The following is a 6,000-nucleotide window of genomic DNA, read 5'->3' as shown; positions in this document are numbered from 1 at the left end:
AGTCACTTATTTCATAATCAAAAACAAAACTCTGTAACATACTCTAAATTTTAATTTTCTATTTAAATGATTTAATGCTATATCTGTCTATGTTAAATTTAAGTAAGGAAATGGGTGTTTAAGATAATTCACATAAAACTATATATATATAATTATCTGGAAAACCGTGTCACTTCCTTAAACTTCACAGCCCAATAACGAAATTTTATACTTGTGCAGTTAAAATCACTGAGACTGAAAGTATGCTGGGATTTTTCTTTTTTATTTGTTTTTTTGGGCTTTCTTCTTTTAAAAAACAGATTTTAGAGATAAACACAAGAACAGATTTGATGCATTAGACACCAAAGACAGAAGAGCAGAAGTACTGTGGGATGGCATCAAGAATATCATACAGGAAGAAAGCAAAAGATCATTAAAATGAGAGGAAAGAAAGAAAAGACCAAAATGGATTTCAGAAAACACTCTGAATTTGCTTGCCACCTTAGACATGCTAAAACACATGAAAGAAATAAGCATCTCAAAGAGCTAAAAGAAATTTTCAAAGGGCAGCTGGAGAAGACAAAGTCAGATATTATTATGAATTGTGCAAAGACCTGGAGTTGGACAAACAAAACGGAAGAACACAGTGAGCATTTTACAAGCAAAAAAAAAACAAAAAAACTGAAGAAAACACTCAAGCATTGGTTTGCAATAGTGAAGGGTTCTATAATCCAAATACTGAATGATGCAAAATGCATCAAAGAAAGATGGAAAGTATACACAGAGTCTCTGTATCAAAAAAGTGGTCAGTGTTCAGTGATTTCAAGATGTATCATATGTTCAAGAACTGAAGGTAATGATGGAAGGCGTCCAAACTGAATTGAAGGTATTAGGAAAAAAAAAAAAACAAAAAAAAAAACTCCAGTAAATGACAGAATATAACTTGAAATATTTGAACAAAATGATGCAGTACCTGAGGCACTCACTTCAAGCTGGATTTAGAAGAGGACATGGAACTGAGGACATCGTTGCTGATATCAGATGGTTCTTGGCTGAAAATAGAGAATACCAGAAAGATGTTACTTGAGATTTATTGATTTTGCAAAAGCTTTTGAATGTGTGGGTCATGGCAAGGTATGGATAACATTGCGAAGAATGTATATTCCAGAACATTAAATTATTCTCATGAGGAACATAGACATAGAGCAAGAGGCAAACAAGGGATACTGAATGGTTCAAATCAGGAAAGGTGTGCCTCTGGACTCTATACTTTCACCATATGTATTCAGTTTATTTGCTGAGCAAATAAATCGAGAAGCTGGAGTATATGAAGAAGAACCTAGCATCAGGATTGGAGGAAGACTCACTAATAACTTGTGGTATGCAAATGACACCTTGCTTGTTGAAAGTGAAGAGGACTTGAAATACCTATTGATGAAGATCAAAATTTACAGTATGGATTACACCTCATTGTAAAGGAAACATAAATACTAACAAATGGACCAATAAATTACATCATAATTAATGGAGTAAACATTAAAATTTTCAAATACTTCATTTTTCTTAAATCCACTATCAAATTCATGCAAACAATAGACAAAAAAATCAAAAGCCATATTGCATTAAGCAAATCTGTTGTACAAGACCTCCTTAAAGTATTTCAGAGAAAAGATGTCAGTTAGAGGACTAAGTTGTGCCAGATCCATGCAATGGCGATTTTTATAGTCTCATATGCATGCAAAATTTGGACAATGAATAAGGAAGATTGTAGAAAAATTGATGCATTTGACTTATTGTTTTGGAGAAATATATTGAAAATACCAATGGACTGTCAGAAGAACAAACAAATCTGTGTTAGTAGTAGTAGTAGAGCCAGAATGCTACTTAGTAGCCAGGATGGAGAGACTTCATTTCTCATACTTCAGACAGTTATATGGAGGGTCTAGTCCCTAATGGAGGACATCATTCTTGGTAAAATAGAGGGTCAACTAAAGAGAGGAAGACCCCCATGACATGGATTTGCACAGTGACATCAATAATGGACTCAAGCAGAACATTTGTGAGAATGGTGCAGGACCAAGTAGTGTTTCATTCTGCTGAGCTAAGGTTTGCTATGAGTCAGAACCAAATCAATAGCACCTAACAACAATAAGAAAAGTCTACCCCTGGTCTTGTTTTGGTTGATGACATTGAGTTTTACAATTGGCTCTTCTCACCGATATAGTCAGTGTGTTCCTGTGTATTCCATGTGGTTAGGTTCATGTGTGAAGTCGCTGTTAATGTTGTTCAAAAAAGATGTTTGTGATCAATAAGTATTTGGCCTTGCACAATTCTATCATGTGATCTGCAGTATCATTTCTATCACTAAATCCATATTTCATAACTACTGATGCTTTCTCTTTGTTTCCAACTTTCTCATTCTAATTACCAGTAATTATCAGTGCATCTTGATTACATGTTTGATCAATTTCTGACAGAAAAATATGTAGAATTCTTAAATTTCATTACTGTTGGCTTTCATGGTTGGTGCATTAATTTAATTTGATTAATACCCTTATTATATGGCCTGTCTTGTATTTGTATGGCTTTTGTGATTGGTGTATAAACTTTAACAATGATTGCATTAACTGGTTTCCCAAGAGTGGCTGGCAAGTTTGATCAGCAGACCTTGTGTTTCAATCCAACTTGTTGTCTGGTACTTTATTCCATAGCACCACATAAGGCCTCTATATAGGTGCAGAGATATTAACCTATCATAGATAGCACTGTATTTCAAGACAGATATTGAAATGCTCTTTTTAAATATGAATGTAATGCTATTCCTCTAGAATTTGTCATTCTTCATATAGTAAACCATATGATCCTATAAAAATTCAAAATGGTAAAACCAATGAATTTCAGCTAACTAGTGCTTAGAATATTGTATGTTTATGATTTCCATTTCTATTTTGACAGGTTCCAATTTTCTAGATTCATATTCCATATATTCCACATTCTGATTATTTATTGATGTTTGCAGCTGTTTCTTCCCATTTTTGATTGTGTCCATAAACACATGAAGGTCAAGAATACTCTCCTCTATACACATATAGTTTGAGAATGCAGCTCTTTCCCAGGTGAATTTTAGTGGCTTCCAAACTGAGGGTTTAATCCCCTGGCATTATACCTGAAAAAGTTCTTCACTATACCTGAAAAAGTTCTGCTTTTATTCATAAAGTTTCCAGCAGCTAACCTGTCAGGCAAATATTACAACAAAATGTGCAAAGATCTGGAGTCAGAAAACCAAAAAGGAAGAACATGCTCAGCATTTCTCAAGCTGGCGGAACTGAAGAAAAAATTCAATCCTCAACTTTAGTCATTGAAGGATTTTCTGGGCAAATTATTGAATGATGCAGAAAGCATCAAAAGAAGATGGAAGGAATATACAGAGTCACTGTACCAAAAGGAAATGATTGATTTTCAGCCATTTCAAGAGGTAGCATAAGATAAAGAGCCAATGATACTAAAGGAGGAATTCCAAGGTGCATTGAAGGAACTGGCAAAGAACAAGGCACCAAGAATTGATAGACTAAAAATGGAAATATTTGAAGAAAGTGAGACGACACAGGAGGTACTCACTCATCTGTACCAAGAAATTTGGAAGACAACTATCTGGCTGATTCATTGGAAGAGATCCGTATTTGTACCCATTCCAAAGAGAGGTGGCCCAACGGAATGTGGAAATCATCAGACAGTATCTTTGATATCCCATGCGAGTAAAGTTTTACTAAAGGTAATACAGAAACAGCTGCAAACATACTGTGGTAGTTCAGCTCTCGCAGGATCTTGAGACTCGAGAGGAGACGACGCGGAATCAGTGAAAGTGAAAGTAATTGAGGAGTCTCCCCTTAGCTGGATGGAGCTCACTCTACCCCGGCTCAGCACGTCTTTACTTATACTTAAAGTTACACAATGCATAATGATTTGATACTTTGATATTTTCTCTTGAATTATGACACATTTTTAATTATATCAATCATGCACCCTGTGATTATAAAATCTTAACAGAAGTATTTCTAAAATGTCCCACTTGACCTTTCCATATCCTGTTCATTTTCTAACCATTAGGTACTTTTCTTCTGATATCATCTCCTTTTATATGTAAGCGATAGTTTTTCTTATTCCTACTAAAAGGTCAAGTTGAACTTTACACAGATCATTTCCACCTCCCAAACCCCTAACTATATTCTCTTTCTAACATAGGTTTCTATTGACTCAATCATCTTTTCCTACGCTATTTTATTGTTTCTACTAGCTATTTATTAATTCTGTCCTACATAAAGTACTACTTTATTCTGTCCTACATAAAGTACTACTATTTTCTATAGTAACAGCATTACTAACATCTATTCAATTATTTTGTTTTTTCTAAAATATTCATTAAATTGCTTAATCACAGTGTTTCTATGTTTCTTTCTTTTGGGGCCATGAGGCATGTTAAAGGGCCCAACATGGTTAATTGCTGCAAGAAAGGTAGACTGTTAAATTTTGACCACTTTTTATTTATGTTCACCATTCTCTGCCCAATTACGTAGGTTCCTGTATGTGGTAGTGGGGGGGTTTGTGGAATCTGGCCGGTAATTGACTTAGGTGGGGTCCATAGGGGTCAGTCAGCTTTACTTTAGTTTTTTATCTGTTTTTGTGATCTCATAAATGCAGCTGCTTTGTATTCGGGTTTTCTGTGATAGGGAATAGAACATGCTACTTTAATTTGTTTAAAATTCTCTTTGAATCTAATCCAGTAAAGTTGAAACAATTGTTGCAAGACTGGTTTTTCCTAAACTCTGCAGAACTCACAGTGGGAGCTGTGAATGTGGCAATACAATATATCCCCACAAGTGTAATCAGAACCATCCCAAAGAAGAGAGATAAAGGGTGATTTCCCCAAAACCATCTGCTGTGCTGATGTCTCTCCTTTGCCGGGACTGTGTCAAACGGCAACAGGGGGTCGGCTGCCAGCAGCATACATTGACTGAGAACTTCCAGAGGTTCAAGCCGGATTCATAAGAGGCCGTGGAATGAGAGATATCATTGTTGATGTCCGATGAATCTTGGCTGAAAGCAGAGAATATCAGAAAGGTGTTTACCTGTGCTTTATTGACTACACAAAGGTTTTCGGTTGTGTGAAACATGACAAGCTATGGACAACATTGCGAAGTATAAGTATTCAGGAACACTGAATTGTGTCCATGAAGAATCTTTACCTGGACCAAGAGGAAGTTGTTCGAACAGAACATGGGAACACTGAATGTTTTAAAATTAAGAAAGGTGTATGGAAGGGTTGTATTTTTTTTTTACCATACGTATTCATCTTGCATGGTGAGCAAATAATCTGAGAAGCTGGGTTCTATGAAGAAAAACATGGCATCAGGATTGGAGGAAGATTAATTAACAACCTGAAATATGCAGATAACACAACCTTGCTTGTTGAAAGTGAAGAGAACTTAAAATACTTACTTATTAATGAAGATCAAAGAGCACAGTCTTCTGTATGGATTGCATCTCAATGTAAAGGCAAAGTGGCAGCATAAATGGGCTCAAGTGTGGTAACAATTGTGAGGTTGGCCCAGAATCAGGCAGTGTTTCATTCTGTTGTACATAGGGTCAATATGAATCGGTACCAACTCGATGGCACCTAACAACAACAACAACAATAACCTATCAGAAGTAGTCTGTCTCTCCTTCCTTGTAGTCTGTCTTAGTCTGGCCTATCCACTGAAATCTGCCCACCATGGGTGACCCTGCTTATTTAAAAAATGCCAGTAATATAAATTCCATCATCAGAGCAACATACAAGTTATTTTGGTTTAAAGTTTAAAGATTATTTTAGGTCAATGTTTCTTTGGTTGATGAAGCCTCCATGACTCCAAAAGTTATGGATTCCATTAGAATTGAAAATTCTATCTTCATTTTCCTCCTTTTGATCTGGATTCCTCTTCTATGGAATGTATAATTATATCTGGAACTATCCAATTCTTCTAG

The sequence above is a fragment of the Chrysochloris asiatica genome, unplaced genomic scaffold (assembly GCF_000296735.1).
Source record: "Chrysochloris asiatica unplaced genomic scaffold, ChrAsi1.0 scaffold00199, whole genome shotgun sequence".
Classification (NCBI taxonomy): Eukaryota; Metazoa; Chordata; class Mammalia; order Afrosoricida; family Chrysochloridae; genus Chrysochloris; species Chrysochloris asiatica.
This window is presented reverse-complemented; position numbering follows the sequence as displayed.